Raw genomic sequence first — 20,987 nt, forward strand, 5'->3', positions numbered from 1 at the left:
GCTGATTTTTTTTTGCACGTAACTTTTTTTTTCTTCTACACAATCCTGTCATTAGATAACTGATTTTATTTTTTTTTCCATCAGTGAATTGTGTGTGTGTGTGTGTGTGTGATTTCGATTCAATTACCTATTTGTTCAATTTGTTTTTTCCATTCATTTATTTTTTTTTTTATAAAAAGAAACAATCAACCGGAAAAGCAGAAGTGAAAAAAAATTAGACCATAACATCATCATCATCACCGTCGTCGTCGTCTTCGTCGTGCTAAAGGTAACCAAAAACAATTTCATCGATAAAATTGTTTGTTTTTCATTTCATTGTTATCAAATAATAGAATGGAAACAAAACAAAAAAAAACAAGAAAAAATTTTTGGAATTTTTTTCCCTTTCTTGTTTGTTTGTTTGTTTGTCATTCATAGCGATAGATCAACATTTTTTGTTGTTGTTATTGTTGTTCAGAAATGTATTCTTGGACATTCAATATCCACTATCATCATTATTATCATTGCAAATTGCATTTCATGTGAAATTCAATCAAGTGATGCAAGATTGTTGTTTTTTCCATTTCATTCAATTTTGTTGAAATAATTTTCTCTTCATAACAGAATCATATATTTGACATTCCAGACATTCTTGAGTTAATAATCATGATAAAATGTAAAAAAAAAATTGGTAATGATTTTTTTTCCCATTTTTGTTTACTTGATGATCTTGATCTTGGAGAGAAATGAACAAAAAAAAAATTCTAAATTTCTGTGTTTTGTTTCATTATCAATTTGTTAATTTGTTACATTCAATGCCATTTCGAATCAATTTGATTTCAATTGGAATTTTTTTTTCTTTTTTTTTGTAATTCAAAATATGAAAATCTTTCATTTCATCAGATCAAAATCATCAAGATCATTTGAAATCATTTTGTCAGTCAACAATAACAACAACATGACAGTTGCATATTTTTTTTCTTGTTGTTGATATGTTTTTTTTTTTGTTTTCTTGTACTCGGTACACGCGTTATGGTTAACTAATTCCAAGATGGTACCCAAAAAAAAACGAAACAAGAAAAGAAAAAACCACATAAAGAGAAAAAACCACACACACACACACAAAACACCCGAACACCGAATATGTGATGAATCTAACCAGAATAACGAAAAATTCTTATGATGATGATGATAAACTTTAATCATGCTAAAAGAGAGAAAGAGCAAGAGCAAGCAAGCAAGCGAAACCAAACATTGAATTTACATTGTCATTTCATTTTGTCACTTATTTGTTGTTGTCGTTATTATTCTTTTCTGTTTTTTTTCCTCTTCTTCTTCCTCTTATTCTCCATATTCTTACATCTTCATTTTCCTCATCATATTCTGTGTGTGTGTGTGTGTGTATGTATGAGTGTTTCCAATAGATTCACGGTTTTTCTTTACTTTACATTTTCTCTTGATTCATTTCATTCTTTATGAAAAAAAAATATTCGGTTGGTTGCATTTGGTTTCTCTCTCTCTTTCTCTCTCTGTGTTTGTGTGTATGGAGACAACATTCAAATACTCAAGCACGATGTGTGTGTGTGTCAATCCATTCGAGCATTGTTCATTTGTGTGTGTGTGTGTGTGTGGCTGATGTAATGTGTCTTGTATGACGACGACGACACACATTATTTTAAGTAATTAATTAAATTCATGTCTCGAAACTTTTTTTCTTTGTTCAACAAAAAAAAGAAAGAAAAAAAAACATTAACAAATTTACGATTAAAAAAATTGAAATTTGATATTTTGATGATGATGATGATGATGGAATTTTTGAATTTTTTTTTGTCGAAAAAGTTGAAATTTTATTTCTGGCAAATGATTTTGATCCAATCTGATGTTTTCTGTTTCAATTTTCGTCGTTGTGTGGGCGGTTAGTGTTGATGTTGGAAAGTTTAAAGTTTTTTTTTCGGGGTGTGTGTGTGAGTAGAGTGGTTGGTTCCTGAAAAAAAAAACAATAAGAAAGAATCTGATGATCATTTTTTTTTTTTTTGGATCACCAAGTTTTTTTTTCTTTCTTTTCAATTTTAATTTGTTTTATTCGAATTTTCTGTTTTCAGTTCAAGAAAAAATCACAAGTTTTTTTTCGAGAGTGAAAGAGAAAGAGAAAGGGTGTCTGTGAGAGTGGCGACAAAAAAAAAATATAATCGGTTTGATGGTTTGTCGAGACAGAGTTTTACCACCATCACTGCCGCTACCGTTCAAGTTTTTAGAAAAATTCAATTGTGTGAAACAACTCCGGTTATGATTTGGCGAACTAGCTAGCATTGAAATGCATTTGTGTATTTCATTTTTCGCTTCTACATTCCACTCTATCATCAACATCAACATCATTATTAGTTTGGTTATTATGATTATTTTAGTATTCGGGTATTAATTTCATTTTATTTGGATGTTTTAACTTTTCTTTTCTCTACAATCTTCTGGTTGATTGCAATTGATAAATACTTTGCTTGTTTCTTGTTTTCTTTCTTTTCTTTTATACTTAGTAATATATATATATATATTTACTCACTGAAAAACGATTGCAAACTAAATTCTTTTCCTTTTTGCACGATTCTTGGTAGTTTTTTTTATCAAGAAAACAAAACAAAAAATAAATAAATGATCTGATGTTATCGACCATGATGATGATGATGATGAAATGAATCGATTTCGTTTCATACAAAATGTTCATCATCAACATCGTCCACAATCAAATAACGAAGAAAAAAAAGAGAGAATTCTATGTATTTGATTTTCATTTTTTTTCTTTTTTTTCGCCCTAAAAAACATGATGATTCAATTTATGTCACACCGAGAACGAGAGAAAGAGAGAGAGATAGAGAAAACGGAAAATTGTACAATTCGGACGCCTAGTTATGATGAAGCGCTCTTAGCTATTGAGAAATTATTAGAATTGGGGTGATCACGATGATGATGATGACGATGATGATGAGATTCTTTTCATTTTCATTTCGTTTGATTATTGTCAATGATGATGAGTTTTTTTTTCTCTTGCCATCTCTCTCTCTCTCTATTTAGTTTTGTGTAGTTTGTAGTTGTCGATGATTCACTATTGACAATTGATTTCGATTTTTGTTTTTAATTTGTATTGATTTCTAATTTCGATTCATGTAGAACGTTGAATTGTTTTTTTTTATTTTTCATTTTTTTTTCGTTATCGTTGTTGATGATGATTATCGATTGATTGATGAAAACTGTTGTCTTTTTTCCATAATGCACTGCTAATCGATTAGTTTTTTTTATTTGGAACAATAAAATTGATAATGATGATCGATTGTCATGAACCAAGCTTATCATTTCATTGGTTCATTATGTGAACAAAATCTCATAATCAATTAACAAATTCATAAACAAAAAAAACAGATGATTTCAAACACATTGACATTTATATTGGTTTTTTTTCGTTGCATCATGAATCGTAAATCAACAACTAAACAAAAAAAAAAAAAAGAAAAGAGAAGAATATTAGCCATGTGTGTGAAAAGCAACTTAAACTTTTGTTTTTCGTTCGTTTGTTTATGCTTGCATTTTGTGATATAATTTATTGAAACAAATTTTCTGGTTCATCTTCATCATTTTTATTTATTTATTTATTAATAACATCAACACACTTTTCGTTTATTCGTCTTTTAATGAATAAAAGAGTGATCTGCCATTCATTCAATATGACGAAAAAAGACAAGTAATGTGAATTAATAATGAAAATAATAATAATAATGGCCTCTAAAAAAAAGAATAAATGCGAATAATGGAATGGATTGGATGACACATATATAACCGAGAAAAAAAATTGAACAAAGATTTCTATTACTAATTTCTATCCATTGTTTTTTTTTGGTTCCAAAATTTTTCTCTTGAAAGTTTCAATATTTACTTCCACCGATATTTATGTGTTAGCTTGGTTGTTCACAAAAATGAACATACCGGCTTATAGCGCCATATATCACAACTAAAAAGTCAAATATCGAGTCATTTATTATCATCATCATCGTCGTCGTCGTTTGATGATTATTATCGTTTTTTTTTACTGGAAGAATGGAAAAAAAAATCTTGATAAATTCTTGCATATTTCACACACGGAAAAAAAATTCATTGTTTTTTTTTTTTGATCATAAAGATTATGCATGAAATTCCGTTTTTTTTCTCTCACTTCTCCTCATTCTTTGCTTAATAATCAATAAATTCAAATTGCATTCCTGCTAAATTGTTTTTTCATTGGATTAATATCAAAAGAAAAAGAATGAATCGTTTTTTTTCACTCATTTGTTTCTGACAATGATACCCAGAGAGAGAGAGAAAACTTATGAATTGATCGTGATATTTTGAAAATTTTTTTTTTCGAAGATAACGAGAGATGGAAAGGAAAAAAAATTTTCATTTTACCCACTTAATTTCGGTGAAATCATCATCAAGTTTAATTGATGTGTGTGTGTGTGTGATATGTAGTGAGACTTTTCCATTCATTCAATGATGATGATAATTTCGATCATCATCATTGAATGGAAAAGTTTCTCTATCGTAATATTTTTGTTTTTCATTCTGATTTTTTTTTCTTGATTCTGTTTTTATGTTTTTTCTTCTCATCGCATAGACAAAAAGATCATTAATTAGATACTACTTGAAAGTGTGATGTGTGTGTGTCCAAAATCATCATCATCGATGAAAAATATAACTAGATATTGATTGGAGTTTACTTTCTTTCATTCACTCGTAATGTTACTGATGATCTGGTGTTTTAATATATATTTATTGTATCCCATACACATCTGTCAATGTGTAATAAATGTGTGTGTGTGTGTGTGGGTATTGCAAACTAACTGACACCATCAGCAAAGTATTTGTCGTATTTTCATTTATTATTTTTTTTTGTTCTCTCTCTTTCTCTCTCTGCTTTGATTTGTTGAATTTTTTCCATTACCACAATGGGGGTTAATTGGCTTTGGTTTTCTTTATCATTGCTTTTTTTTGAATCATCATCATTTTCTTTTATTCTAGTCTAGTCCACCAAATTCCCGTCTCGTTTCATAAAATAATAAATCCGGTAATTTTAATATTATCACACACACATATACACACATACACACAAACAGCGAGACCATATTCATTAATTTCTTTTTCTTTTTCCATTCTCTTTTTTTTTATTCATTCGGACAACGAACCAAAAAATACAAAACAACGGTAATTGTCATGCATAGCCATATGAGAATCGTTGTTGTTATTGTTAAGGTCATTCGTTGATGATTTACATATTCCACACACACACACACCCTATTTCATTCAGAATATTCCTTTCATATAAACTTGAAAAGAAAGAAAGAAAGAAAAAAAATGGACATGAACATTATTATTATTTTCAATAATTGATGCCAGTAACAACAACAACAACAAAAAATATAACTAGACAAAAAGAAAATGTGGCAAACCCTATATGGTCATGATGATGATGATGATGTGATAATAATGACAATAGACATGTATATGAGAGACACTGTGAGTATATATATAATGAGATAATTATTATTGTCGTTGTCATTTTTTTTTCTTCTCTCTTTAATTTGACATTTTCTTTGTTTCTCCGTGTGAGTGTGTGTGTGTTTGTTTCATACATCGTTCTAGCATTATAAACAACAAATGGTCAGAGTTTTTTTCTCTGGTCTATTTATTGAATTTTTGTTTTTTTTTGCATTTGCTTTGCTCTGATGATATGATCGATATTGCATTTTTGATCTGAAATATTCAATATTGGAATATTTTCATTTTTTTCCCTTTTGTTTTGTTTTTTTTCCCATTAATAATCATCAAGAATAAATCAAAATACACATGTGTGTATGTAATATTGGCGCTTCTCAAAGATTCTATTCATTTAGAATTGACATATTTATGCATCATTTGTATGTATGCATCGTATGAATGAAAGAAAATTTGGCCGTGTTTGATCATAAAAGTTTCATTTTCATTTTTTTTTTGTTGTTTTTGATGATATGAATAGTTTCCAAATGCATACAAAAATTATGCAAATGCACACACACACACATGTTTTCGAAACTTTTTTTCGTTGTTGTTGTTGTTGAGAAATTTCCAATTTTTTTTCCACTCACAAAATCTTTGATTTACCAGAAATGGCCATACCAAAATGGTATTATTTCGTGAAAAAGAATAAAATACAGGCACACAATCGAAAATCATTTAATATATGAATGAAATTCTCTGCATATTCTGGGTAGATCCATATTTTTTTGATTCTTTGTTGAAAAATTTTTTGCTGTTAAAAACAAATCGTTGCATTTTATGTCTTGAAATTCGGTCAATGATTCAATTCGAAAATGTCGTCGTTTCATTTATGAATCACACACACACTTTTATTGGCGTTTTTTCCACCGAAACCGTAATGAAAAGCGAGAGAGAGAGAGAGAGAGAGAGAGAGAGAGAGAGAGAGAGAGAGAGAGAGAGAGAGAGAGAGAGAGAGAGAGAGAGAGAGAGAGAGAGAGAGAGAGAGAGAGAGAGAGAGAGAGAGAGAGAGAGAGAGAGAGATGGTTCAAGCGAATTTTGTTTTACTGCTTTCATTCACTTACTCACACACTAACTGTATTTGTGTAATCGATTCACAACATCTTTAAAATTCTATCTTTCCTGGGAAATCATCGGTCATTTATATGTAATCAAGTACAATAATCATGATGATGATGATGATGATGAGTGACAATAAATGTGGCTATTATAGCCGAGAGTTTATACGGTTATTACGATGATGATAATGATGATTGAAGTAAATTATCGAGAAATGAAAAAAAAGCTAAAAATTTTGTTTCATTTATTTTATCACATTATTTAGATGAAATTTTTTTTTCGAGAAATGGTCCATTAAACCAAAACTAATAAATCGGACAAGTGGAATCGAGAATCCTGAAGAATATTCATTGCTGGGGATTTTCATGTCTTATTATTATTCCTTTTTTGTTGTTGTTGTTGTTGTTGTTGGTTCAACATTTGGGCTACAGAATCAGAATAAAAAAAGGTTTTATCCATCGGATATTATATCATAGTGGTCCGTTTTTGATGTTTTTTTCGGACAATTTCTTTTCATTTTTTTTCTCTTTGTATTCAAAATCACTAGAGATGTTGTAGATTCCAAAATGGGCTATTGTTCCATACACATTATCATCTACGATAGTGAATCTCGTGGAATATTCGAATAGCAATTTTTTTTCTTTGCTTTCTTCATAACTGAAACCGATCGGGTCCCGATTTTTTTTTCTCGATTCATATCATATCGTATCAATATTGTTGTTGTTGTTGTTGTTATTGTTTGCCTATGGGATTTTTTTTAGATTTATCTGTTAACCGACTGCTGAATTTTTTAGTTTCGTTTCGTTTCGTTCATTTTATTTCCATCTTGTTTTTACTTGTACAAAAAAAACAACACTCACACTCACCCACACAAAGAAAAAATGCATAAATAAATGGACTGACTGACTGATAATTTAGAAGTAGTGAGAAAAAAAAATTAAGTAACTATTGCAAAAAAAAATCCAAACACACACACACACACATGCACAAGTTTTTTTTAATGGAACTCTTGAAACAACCAACAAACAAGCAAAAAAAAAATCCGAAAATGAGAAATAAAAATTAAATTTGAATAAAATTTATCTTAACCAATCTAATTTTGTATTCAGAATAATAATGATATAACCCCTGTTGTTGTTGTTGGACCAGAATTTTGGAACGGTCATGGCCACCAAGAGAGAGAGAGAGAGAGAGAGAGAGAGAGAGAGAAATAAATAAATGAATGAATGAAATATAATACATTGTGGCCAATTTTGAGAGAAAAAAAAAACAATGACAACCGCAACATGAAAATTTTTTCTCTATTTTCTTCTGTTTTCCACTTGATCCACACGCACACACAATAGCTTAGAATTTGTTTTCCATTTCATTTGGTGGTTTTTCATTTTCGTTTTTTTTTTCGTTTCAAGTATCATCACCATTCGATTGATGTTTGGTGATGTTTTAGTAGTTGTCTATGATGTTAATTTCTTTTTTTTTCATTGATTCAACGTTAACTTTACGGAAAAAAAGAAGAAGAAAAAAAGACCCAACAACGGATGTATGTGATTCGAATTATAATGATTATTAAACAAAAAAAAAAGAAGAAAAACTAAGAAATGAAACACACACACACACACTTATTATGTGTGTCTATGTGTATAAAGCAAAGTTGGTCGTCTCTCTTTCACTTTCTTTTTTTTCCATTCAACATCATTGAACTCTAAAGAATCAATTGAATATTACAACAACAACAACAACAACAACAGCTACAACTAAAACAACATCATCATTTCCGAATTAGTTCCAAAACGATGATGATGTCGATGGTATTCATAACAGTAAATTGAATTGAAAATGTTTTTATTTTCACTCACTCTCACACTCTCTCACTTGCTCATTACACATGTTGTTTTCTTTGCCTTTGCTCCAAAAATTAGTTGTCGAAACAAATTTATTCAATTCATTCAAGATCGATAATGGCAATAGATTGAATTTGAAATTCGAAATTGGAAATTAGAATAAAAACAGCGTTTTTTGGGGTCACGATCAATCATTTTCAATTTTCATTTCAATCGTTTTTTATTCTTTTCGTGTTAATTGAATTCAATTCAAAAAAAAAAAAAAAAATAAATGAAAGGCGGAGAATTTAACCACCAACACTGATGAACAAAAAATAAAACCATAAACGAGCCTTTCGATAAATGATTCATCTGTCTTTCTTTCATTTCATTTGGAATAAATTTTTTTTTTTTTGCTGAAAATGAAAAAATAAACGAATTGACATTGTACTCTGATGAATTCCAACAACAACAACGAAAAAAAAAATCGATTTCAATTCTCTCACAATTTGACTTGAATAACTTTTCGCGTAACTTGTGTGGTAATAATAGTCGATTCTGAATCGTTTTTTTTTCTCTCTCTCTCTCTTTTTGTTTTGTTTCTCCCCACTTTTTCACTTTTCATTGTCTCTTTTTTTTTGTTCACATGTATGTAGGAAGCCAAATCAAAAAGAAAAAAAGTTAAGCTCACGTACACTCACGTACACCGTTCATTGTATTATTGTTGTTGATGATGATCCTGGAATAAAAAAAAAGAATGATAACAAAAAAAAAATGCCATTGGTCATCATAGTTTATCCATCCCTAGCATTGCATACATTTTCTTTGTGTCAGTGAGTCTCATTTTTTTTTTGCTTTTCATTCTTCTTCATCTTCTATTCTGTTATTTGAAGTGAGTGAGAGAAAATAAAATAAAATAAAATGGTTCCAGAAACAGACGTTTTTTTGTCCCAATAATAACAACAACAACAACAACAACAACAAAATGGCAAAAGAAACGTGATGCTACTACTGAATTTTTTTTTCTCTTTTTCTCGTCGTCGGTAGGCGTTGTTTATTTAGAATTTTGTTCCATGTTTTTCAACGTGATGATGATGATTGTCGTCTTTACTCGACAAATTTTTTTTTTTTTGAAACAAACAAAAAATGAATTAAAATAGAATGGAAGGTGAAAGAAAAAAATTTATTTTAACTTTTGAGGATCCACTCATTTCTGTGGTTGTTTTGTTGTAAATCAAAAAAATTTTTTTTTATCATCATGATGAAGATTTTAATGAAAAAATTTTTTTCCCATTCAGTGTGTCTCTGTATCTGTGTACGTTTATTTGGTTTTTTTTTCATTTTCACAATTGTTATGATTAGATGTTTTCGAAATGAATGAATAAATGAACGAAAAAAATTTTTTCTATAAATTCTCCATAAGAATAATGAAAATAACATGATCATGTGTCTGGCAAAGAATGAAAAATTTGTTCTTTTCTCGTTTTTTTTTCTCTTCATTTTTTATTTATTTATTATGAAATCTTTTGCTTTTCGTTCATTTTAATTGGATAAAATGTCGAAAAACATCAACAACAGTGATGATGATGATGATGATGTGTAAAGCACGATTTTTCTAAAAGTTTTCCACAACTTTAATTCATTTTCATCATTTCAGAGAGATACAGAAAAAAAACCACTTATAATATTTAACATCCTTTTGTGTTTTCTTCTTCATCTTCTTCTTCTTTGCAATAAATTCTTGATTCACTCATACTCACACAAAACAAATTCTTTGATTTCAGCTAAAAAGAATTATGTGTGCGGAATGGACAGTGAATGCAATGGGAATGGTTCAATTTTTCTTCTCAGTTTCACTACATTACATTTGCAATTTATAAAACTTGTCAATATGATAATTAATTGCAATAAAGAAAAAATCAATTTCAATTTTGTTGTTGTTGTTGTTGTTGTTGAAGAAGAAAATTTAAAATTTACCATCATGAAAATTGTAAATTGAAAGTCAAATGAAATTTTTCAAATTTTTAAAATGATTGTTAGATTGTATTAGATTGAATTGGATTTTTTTTTTCTTTCACCTTGTTGTTTTGATTATTATTTTTTTCCGCGGAAATTTATTTTGTTTCAGTAGATAATATTTTCCGAAATATTTCTCCATTTTGTTTCGGTTGAATAGTTTTTGTCGATTCATGTATAGATGTGAAACAAAGTTTCAAAAAAAAAAAAAAAAAAAATTTTTTTTTCTTTTTTCAAATCGACCATAAAAAATGTAGAGAAGGAAAAATAAATCACTGGATCGATGTTTGATGTTCGTTGTTGTTGTTGTTGTTGTTGCAAATCTATTCAACCATTATGATGATCACGTACGATGCGTGATTTTTTGTTTCGTATTAGAAAAAAGATCAACAGACATTTTCATAATTCAAAAGCTGAAAAAAAACAAAAGAGAAAAAAAAATAGATTTCCCATAGATCTGATATCGGTGATATCGATGATTGCGAATTACAAACAAAAAAAAAAGCCGATGCTGATGATGATGATAATTGAATTGAATTGAATTTTTTTTCTTCTAATTGCTATGATTAACTTGGATATTGAATTGGTTTATTTGAATGTACAAAACAACAACATTGGACAATTTACACACATTAAAAAAAATTGGTGCTTCTTTTTTCGGCATTTGGATCAATATTTCTTTACTACTATGGTGTTGAAGTTTGATGTTTGTATGAGTTCATTGAATTGTTCTTTAGCTTTGTCTTTGTCTGTGCATGTGTGTAGTTCATCACTACCGCCCTAAATATCATTTTTTTTTCTTTATTTTTCTTTGTCTTTGCCATCATCAACATCATCATCTTTGTCGTAGTCGTCGTATAATAATAATAATAATTGTCAAATACACACACACTATGATCGTTTCGGTCCAAAGATTATTCCATCACCATCATCATGGCCGGATGATTTTTGCTTGACGAATAATTGAAAAAACGAAAAAAAAAATTTCTTTTCATCTTTTTTTTGTCGATTCGATGATGATAATGATGATGATCATATTTTGATAATCATTATTATCGGCAAAGAAAAAAAGAAGATGAAAAAATATGTTTTTTTTTCTTCTTCTTCTTTAATCTTCAGTTTTTTTTTCACTGTTTTTGATCTCTGTTTCTGATCATTGTGGAAAAAAATTACGAATTTCAGTGATTTTTTTTCTAGCGAAATATAAAGAAATCAAGGAAAATAATACAGCTGAAAAAAATTGTCCCATTTCCGTTGTTGTTTTCGCTGGTGCATGATGCTGATGATGACTTTAACCGTTTTTATTATCTGTCGGTCAGAAAAAGCAAAGAAAAAAAATTCCTAGTCAGTTTTTTTTTGGTTTTTTTCCCTGAGTTTCAAGTTTAGAATTTTTTTTTCAAAAGGAAATGAAAAAATTGGATTTTTTTCTATTTTTGCTTTTCCTGTGTATATGTGTGTGTGTGATTAAAATTCACAGTGTAACTAATATTTCAGTGACCTGACTGATCTAGTGATGCAAAAATCGTTTTGTTTTTTTTTCGGTTTTAATAAATCATCACAAGATCATTCATAGATTTCGTTCCATAATGATGATGGTGAAAAATTCCTATTTAATTTCCGGTTTCTTCTTTTTTTTTGATTTGAAAAAAATCATTGACTTATGTATGTATGTTTGCGTGTGAATAGACAACTGTCTTATCATCATTATCATCATCTTTGTTGAAATTCATTTTTTTTCACAGAATATTCATCAATTCTCCGATTTATAGAATATTATTATACATATGATCCTGTTTCATTTACGAATATTCATCACTATTTTCATTCGCCATTCTTCAATCTAATTTATAATTAATTTTTTTCTTCTTTTTTTTTGTCATCATCATTATCATTAGATTCTTCATGATTAGATCATGATAGAAAGTGGAAAGAAAAATTCCATGGATTTTTTTTACACCACGCAGAGAGATAGTGAGAGTTTATGGATGGAATTTTCTTCTTTTTTTTTTTGCTTTGCTTTCACACTAGGATATTTGCCAACAAGAAGAAAAAAAATCAACCTATACAAATCAATTTTATGGAAAAATATTTTTTTTTGCATCATATACTGATCTATCTTTATGATCTGTATGTATGGTTTTTTTGAGTGTGTGTATGTGTGTGCGTGTGTGTGAATAATGATAAAAAGAAAATATGAATGTTTTTCACCGTATATTTTTCTGTGTAAATTAGAAATTCCATTCACACACACACACACACATACACACGAACGGCAGCATTGCTGCCATAAAAAAAACAACAAAAACTACCATTATACCATATAATACAATTGTCGTTGTGAGTATAAGAAACTTTTTTTGATGTGATTTATATAGAGATAAATGGAAAACTAAATAAATTTCATCTGTTTACGATATCTAAATACTTTTTGTTGGAAAAAAAATACTAGCGGTAGAAAGAGAATCAAAAAAAAAAATCGAACGATAATCAAAAAAAAAACCACAAAAATGGTAATATGCAAATTTGGAATATTTACACGTACGTACGTATATTTCTTGGGCAAATATTTGTCTTTTGTTCATTTGTAAAAGAAACGAAACGAATCGCCAAAATGCCAAAATTCATATTGATTTCTTTCCTAAAAAAAATGGAATTCTTTTTTCAAAATCAAGGTATGAAAGAATGCCAGTGAAATCGGTTTATGGGAATCTTTTGGATTTTGCGAGAAAAAATGATGATGATGATGATGGTATAGCACAACGCATCCATTGAACCGAAACCGAGCTAGAAAATTCTGGTGAAATTTTTTTTTCCAAATTTTCTTATTTCTATGGAACAGGAAAGGAAAAATTTCTGAATAAAACCTGAATCTATTCAATTTCAATTTATATTCTTCTTATAAATTTCTGACAAAAAAAAATAGTGAAAAAAGAAGCAGAAGGAAAAATAAATATTACATTTCACATTTATTTGTCTTATTTGACTTCTTCTGACTATCTATAGAGAAGAGAAAAAAAAACAATTCCCGAAACGAAAAATAAAAAAACAAAAATGTTTGAATTTCATTCCACAAAAAAAACTATTGATTGATTCAACAGAAGAATTGTTTTCGTTGCTTTCGTTGTTGTCAAGTATCACCAGGTTGTGTATACAATCACACACCAATTTTTGTATCCAAGTAGAGAAAACTGAACAGAATTTATGAATAAAAAAAACTTTTTTTTTACACACAAAAGTAGAATCCTATTTTCATTGAAAAACAAAAAAAAAATAAATAAATGCATCCTTTCGATGTTATAATAACCTGAACGACAACGTATTCGCCATTTTGTTGTTGTAGTTGTTGTTGTTGTCAAATTTTTTTTATTTTTATTATTATTTATCATCATTTTTCGAGTCAAAAAAAAAAAATAAATCAAAAAGTTTTTTTTTCACCGGATAGTTTTTTGTTTGTTCAATTTTTTTTTTATATTTTCTTTGATTCTTTGAGTTTTCGTCTGTCTTTATTTTGAAATTGAAAAAAAGTTTTTTTTTTGTTTGAAAGATATGTCATTTTCTCAAAATGACATCTTCCACTGTGATCAATGTTGGTTTTCATTTTTCTTTTGAAACAAGACAAAAAAGAAATTGTTTTGTTTGATCAAATCATATAACAATAATAATAATAATCATGATGATCCGAATAAATTCTGCTTTTTTTCCCAGTAATAATAATAAAAGTACCATTTTCATGGCAATAATAATTATGGATCAAACCAAAAAAGGAAAAAAAATTGATAGACATGTAGTGGACGAAATGGAAACGAACGAACGAACGAGAGAGTGAAAAAAAACATGAATTTATTGTTGTTCCAAGAACAAAACACAAGACCTTTTTTCAGTTTGTAGTGGGGAAAAAAATAGAATATCATCATGAAAATATAATAAAAATGACTAACAAATCCTAAAAACGATCACTCGAAACATTAAGCCAGAAGCTTTTTGCATTAAATGCATCTTTTTGTTTTTGTTTTTGTTTTTTTTGGTGGAAGGGGGGAATGGATTATTTTATATCGATAATAATGTTGTGTATGTTGTTTAAATAATAATAATAATGGTGTGAGTGTTTAGGAACATTTTTTTCCACCACTCTTGAAAAAATCTTATGTTTCCAGAAGGAAAAAACGGTAACAATTGTGTCAGATCGAATAGCTGAAATCATTACCCTTACATTTCAAATTGACGACGAGAAAGGTGAGGTGAAATTGTCTTTTTTTCTGTTTTCTGACTTTCATGAATTAAAATGCGAAATTCATTCAATTTATTGAAATGTTTGTTAGAATTTCGAACAAATTCTAGTTATGAATGTTTGATTTGATCATTTTTTTTTTTTTTTTTTTGGTTGTTCCCGATGTGTTCAATTCCATTATTGGAACTGTTTTAATTTCTTTAATGAAATGAAACTTGTAGTTGTTGCCTCCTTTTTTTTGTTTGATGATGTGGGTAAAATGATGATGATGATTATTACTGATTCGAATACTCTTGAGACACATTTATACAAATATATGGAACAACAAAGACCATCGTACCATTTTCATACTATTCCATTTTTGAATATACAATTTTTCCTGGATTTTTCCATCTATTTCTGTCTTTTTTTTGGTTTTGTATTGCATGAATCTCATTTTTTTTACCGCCGTAATAAAGTTTTTTCTTTTATTTTTTTTTGCTTGGTATTCGTTTATTGGTTTCATTATTATAAGTGTGGCATAAAATATCTCGATATCACTGGCGTTGGTATTTGTTTAATCAGCTCGAATTAATCGATTCGAAACATCGAACAAAATTTTTCATTCTTCACTTCAGCCACAATACAGAGGATAAAAATTTCATTTTCCATCTTAATTTTCGGGTCTTCGTTGTTTGCCGTTGAATAATAATAATCATAGTGTGTGTGTGATGATGATGATGAAAAAGGAATGATTTTGTATTGAATAAGAGAAAATTGATGATCAGAATGAAAAAAATTTGAATAAATTGTAAATGAATGAATGATGATGTGATGAGAAATGAATTTTTTCGCTTTTCGTTGTTTCTTTGTCGTTCTTATTCTTATTCTTTTACTTCCTTTGATGATATCAATGTTTGTGTTTGTGTGTGTGAAGACACAATGATGATGACAACACCAAAAACATTCAAATTCAAAGACAAAGAAAAGACAAAAAAAAAATTCTCTTTGTCTATGATGCATGCACCGGAAAAAGATGATAAATCCAGATTTGAATATGAAAAAAAGCAAAGTTCATTACCATTACAACCATAAATGATGATGTGAAAAGAAAAAATGAGTGGCTTTTTTGTTTTTAATATTTTTCATCTCCGCGATATAAAAATTGCGAATCATTGTCATGCAGATTTTATGAACAAAAAAAAATGACAGACAGACAGACGAGTGAATTCCTTATGTTTTTTCTCTGAGAGAAATCTCATTTTAAAATAATCTTGGATGATGATGATGGATCATATTGATCATTGGCCACTGCAACATTATTGGTTTTTATTTTATTTATAAAGAAAATAAAACCAGATCAAATTGATAATTTAATAATTTATCATTTTTTTTTTGTTGCATCACTAATTGAATGTCCAGAATATTCAAAATCATCATCATCATCATCATCATCATCATCATCGTGAGGTCAAGTTTCATATTCAAGCACCCAGGGAAAAAGTTTTTAGCTGAACAAGCAAGCCTGATGATGGATTTTTTTTCTCTTTTTTTTTTGTTTAGATTTCGCTGTGTGTTTGTACTCATCCACATTATTCAATCGATACATTGATTTTTTTCTCATCATCATCATCATCATCATCTTTTTTTTTGTTTTGTTTTGAATTAGGAAATAAAAAGCGAAACGAAATTATGTTTTGCGTGATCAAATTAGCCAGTTATCACAACAACAACAACAAAAGCAACAATAACAACAATGAAATAAAATGAAATGAAATGGTCTTGTTACAAATCAATCAATTAGATTTTGAACAGACGTTGTATTCTCGTTCGTGTTGTTGTTTTTGCTATTTTTTGTTGTTGTTGTTTTGATGTAATTTTTTTTATATTCCAAAATAATCGATTGTAATCGATCAATATATATATATTGTATCCATCATCATCATCATCATCATAATCAATATTGGAAAGATAGATTTTCGTAAAACAACAACAACAGAATCAGAAATTCTTAATTTTGGTTTTCTCTTTGTTTGTTTCGGGCGTTTCTAGAATGTTTTTTTTATTTTCGTTTTTGTTTCCGTTAGTAATGATGATGATTCATTTTGTTTTCGTTTTGTTTTTTTTCTGCTAATATTTCAATTTGATTGGACAATCATAACTCAATCAACATCAACAGTCACATTTTTTTACACAAGAACGTTGTTTTGATATTTAGAAATTTTCTCCATTTTTTTATTCGTTTATTGATTTTGCTATAATTTCTTTCATTCTCTCTACTGTGTACTGACAAAATATACAAAAATCATATGTCATTAATCGACAAATATTGATCTAGATTGATTTAATTTTAACATTAATTTATTTTTCAATAAATTTATCATGCACACACAGAGTTTGTGAGAAAAAAACTTGTTTTTCTCAATCTAAAAAAAAAAACAAAATGTTTATGCCCACCCACTCATTTTTTCACTATTGAAATACAGACAATTTAGACATACAAACACACACACACACACACAGTGTCATTGAAACATGATTTTCAACACTATAATGAATGTTTTTCTTTCAAAACATCTGAAAAAAATGTTGCTTATTTATTATAAGCTTGCAAAATTTCATTTCATTCACTATTTAATGAGAAAAAAAATACAGAATTCAGAAGAATTGTAATTACACATTCACAGGCAATAATTGTAAGAAAATAATGAATAGAACGAATCAATCATTTACCAATCATCATCATAATCACATTCTATGAACAAAAAAAAAATAATGAAAAACGAAACACTTTTTCAATCGTCAATCAATATTGTTTATTAAGTGTTTTTTTTGTTATTGTTGTTGCTGTTTGTTCGAAATGGACAAGGAAAATTTGTTTGTTTCACTACTTTTGAACAAAACAAACCTCGAAATTCAATGAACCAAATATAAAATGATTTTGATTTGATAGATTGGATCATTTGGAAATGAAACAAAAAAAAACAAGTAGAATGTATGTTTACTCATACACACAAGTGTGTCTTTTAAAAAAAACCGTAAACACCGTATATAGATAGATCGTCAGGTCTCTTTGGACACACATCACACTGGTCAATGGGTATCGATCGATCGATTTTTATTTGAAACGATCGATTGATTATTTATTGGCTGTATATAATAAATTTTTGTGTATTAAATCGTGTATATTTTCGATCATTTTCTTTCTGGTTTATTTTTGTATTTGGCTGACAACTTTTTTTTTCTTTTTCTCTCTCGTTTCTGGTTCATTGTGTTTTGTCCATTGTTATTTCTGGTTGTTTCTCTGTTTTTTTTTACTGGATCATTCAATTCCAAACACGCACACACACAAAAATATGGACTACTCTCTATGGACCTCTGGACTTGCGCTTGTTGATCCAGAAAATTAATTGACAGCAAAAACTTGAACAATTTTTTGATGATTTGCATTCACAAATTTATCAATATTTTTTCAATTACATTCAATTCTGTTTCATGATTTCTGTTTTTACATTAGAGGCATTGATTTGAATTAATATATCATGTGAAGCTTTCGACACACACGCACACATATCGAGATTGTTTCAAATCACCATTATCATTTAATATACTGAATTGAAATGGCCCACCACCACCACCACCATCATTATCCCCTTACGAACTAATGCTAAACGCATTTGATCTAAAATAAAATAAGCAAAAAAAAATTCCCGGAATTATTTCCGGTTTTTTTTCCATAGTATGATGATGTGACGAACGAAAAAAAAAATGCGATGATATTTTCGATTTGCCCATTTGTTGTTGTTGTTGTTGCCGTTTGTATTCAAGTGTTTTCAAGAAACCGGAACCACTCGATTCCATTGCGATGATGGTTCCGGAAAATTTGATCATCGGTCTGTTTCATCATCATCATCAAACATCATTATTGAACATTAAATGTTTTAATTTGTAAATGAAAACCCTGTAGGATAGAAAAACAAATACAGAATGAATCTAAACCAGAATTGTACTTAAAATTCTTTAATGATGATGATAATGATGTTGTTATTGTAGTAGTCAATAATGACAAAAAATATCAACAACAACAACAACAGCAACGTCGACGACGAGAATCAAATGAATCATATGATGCAATTTTCGATTTTTTCATTCAAAATGAAAAAAAAAACATTAAGACTTTTTTTCTGATAAATCAAAATGTGTGTGTGTGTGTGTGTTACAATGATAAAGTCAAGTCAAGTAGATTTTTTTGGTGATTGTCACTTATATTCAACGATCGATTCATCGATTGCTGACAATTAATCCTTTATTTTTGAATGAATTTTTTTTTCGTACAAACGACCTATTCTTGAATCTAGTAGAAGCTTATTGGAGATGATTGAGAAATTGAACTTGTTTGATTTATTTATTTTTTTCTTGCAATCAACCAATCAATCTAATCATCATCATCATCATTGTTATTGATATTCATGAAGAAAATCTGTAGTTGTTTTCTTTGTTAAATTTTTGTTGTCATCTGATTTTTCACATGTGTGTGTGTGTGTGTGTGTGTGTGTGTGTGTGTTTCATTAAATTTCAAATTAGTTGGAAATCTAAAATTTTAATTTTTTTCTATACTTGTAGTAATGGTCAGACAGAAAACAAATCAATAAATATTCAAATGAAAATTTGCAAAAAAAAACAGAATTTCTCTTTCACTGTTGTTATTGCGCAATGAGTGAAAACAAATGAAATGTTTTTTTTTTGACTAGTTTCATGGGATTAAAATCCAAATGAAAATGATTATTGCATAATAATGACCAAAAGAATCAAATCAATACGCACACAAACACTCATGATTCCCATTCTTATTCACTACCACTCAAAAACAGCAATAACAAAAAACAACAAATTTAGTCGACCAGGAGAGAAAGAGAGAGGGAAAAATTTTCCTGAAAATTTTGTTTTTTTGCTTTGGGATAGATGTCCTTGGAAAGGAAAGTTGAACACAAAAAAATACACTCGGGCAAAATTATTGTCGTCGTTGTTGTTGTTGTTGTTGTTTTTGTTGTTCCAAACAACTGTTTTGTTCATTGAAAATTAAAAAAAAAAATGTAACAAAATGCACAAAAACATGTTTTTTTCAAGTCTTTTGCAGGCATAATTATTCATTGAAAATTATGGATCATTCACACAGTTGTAGTGTTTGTTTGAACCAGAATTATTTGGTCACAACATAAGTTGTTGACTTGAAAATTTTCCTGATGTTTCTTTGCAATGGAGAGTTTATGATTTTGAACAAAAACATTTTCAATCATCATCAATTTGCAATTACACCGATCCAATTTATAATGATTATGTTTTTTTTACACTTTTTAATCTATCGAAAGTTTGAATATCTATTTATTTATTTGCATTTGATTGAAATTTTAAATTCTTCATCAATATTTTCATTTTGGTTCCCACCATTATTGTCATTTGAATTGATTCATTCAACTGTGAACACACACACACGCACAAATCAAATCCAGATTTTTATTCAAAAAAAAAAAAAAAAAATGAAAAGAGTGAATGAAATACCATTACCATTCATAAATTTCATTCATTTTTCAAATAATAAATATTTCTATATTCTGATTGAAATGGAGAATGAATAAAATTGAAATAAAATGAAATGAATGTTGACAAATTGATTCCAAAGAATCAACAACGGCAATGAAAAAGGAAAAATTTCCAAACACAAATCAAACGAAAACAGCAACAACACCGGAATGAAATGATGATTCATTTGTGTGTCCTTGTTATTCATCATTATCATTGTTGTTATTATATCAAACTATAACAATCCAATTATTTAGTGGAAAAAAATATATATACATTTTTTCCAGAAAAATTGTTATTCTCGATTCATTCAATCAATGCATGATTGGTTGGAAAATTCTTTAGGGTAAAAAATGTTGGATGAAAGAAAAAAAATTGATTAATAAAAAAAAAACATGAAATTTTTTCCGATAAAAACTGAATACTGATACACTGAATAAAACTGGTTTTTTCCATTCTTTCTTTTCATTTGAAATTGTATCAAAAAAAAAAAAAAATTTTTTTGGGGGCAAATTGTTTTCATATTAGCAATAGAATGTTGAACCTAAAACAGAATGTCGACATTCTTTTGAAAAAAAAAGAACCAACATATAAACATGGGCTGAAACAAAAAAGCAAAAAATGAAAATCTTTTCGCTTTGATTAATTACTAATATGACGACGACGACAACGACGACAAGCGAAAAAAATTGAGCTTGAGATTTATGCATCATCATTATTCTATCATCAATCTATTTTTTTGTTGTTCTAAGAAAAAAAGAATTTCTGTG

The 20,987-nt window shown here is 28.4% G+C and overlaps 1 protein-coding gene across 4 annotated transcripts in view; it reads left to right on the forward strand.

Moving 5' to 3' along the window:
• LOC124498737 (glutamate receptor ionotropic, kainate 2) overlaps positions 1 to 20,987 on the forward strand; it is a 32,899-nt gene that overhangs the window by 489 nt on the left and 11,423 nt on the right. For 2 of the 4 annotated variants that reach the window (XM_075731511.1, XM_075731514.1), the window contains exon 1: positions 1 to 268. This exon is cut by the window's left edge and continues 165 nt beyond it. The gene's annotated coding sequence lies outside the window, so the exon portion shown is untranslated. The remainder of the gene's footprint in view (positions 269 to 20,987) is intronic. The other 2 variants (XM_075731512.1, XM_075731513.1) reach the window with 2 other exon arrangements.

Source organism: Dermatophagoides farinae, chromosome 5 (assembly GCF_024713945.1).
Source record: "Dermatophagoides farinae isolate YC_2012a chromosome 5, ASM2471394v1, whole genome shotgun sequence".
NCBI classification, from domain to species: domain Eukaryota; kingdom Metazoa; phylum Arthropoda; class Arachnida; order Sarcoptiformes; family Pyroglyphidae; genus Dermatophagoides; species Dermatophagoides farinae.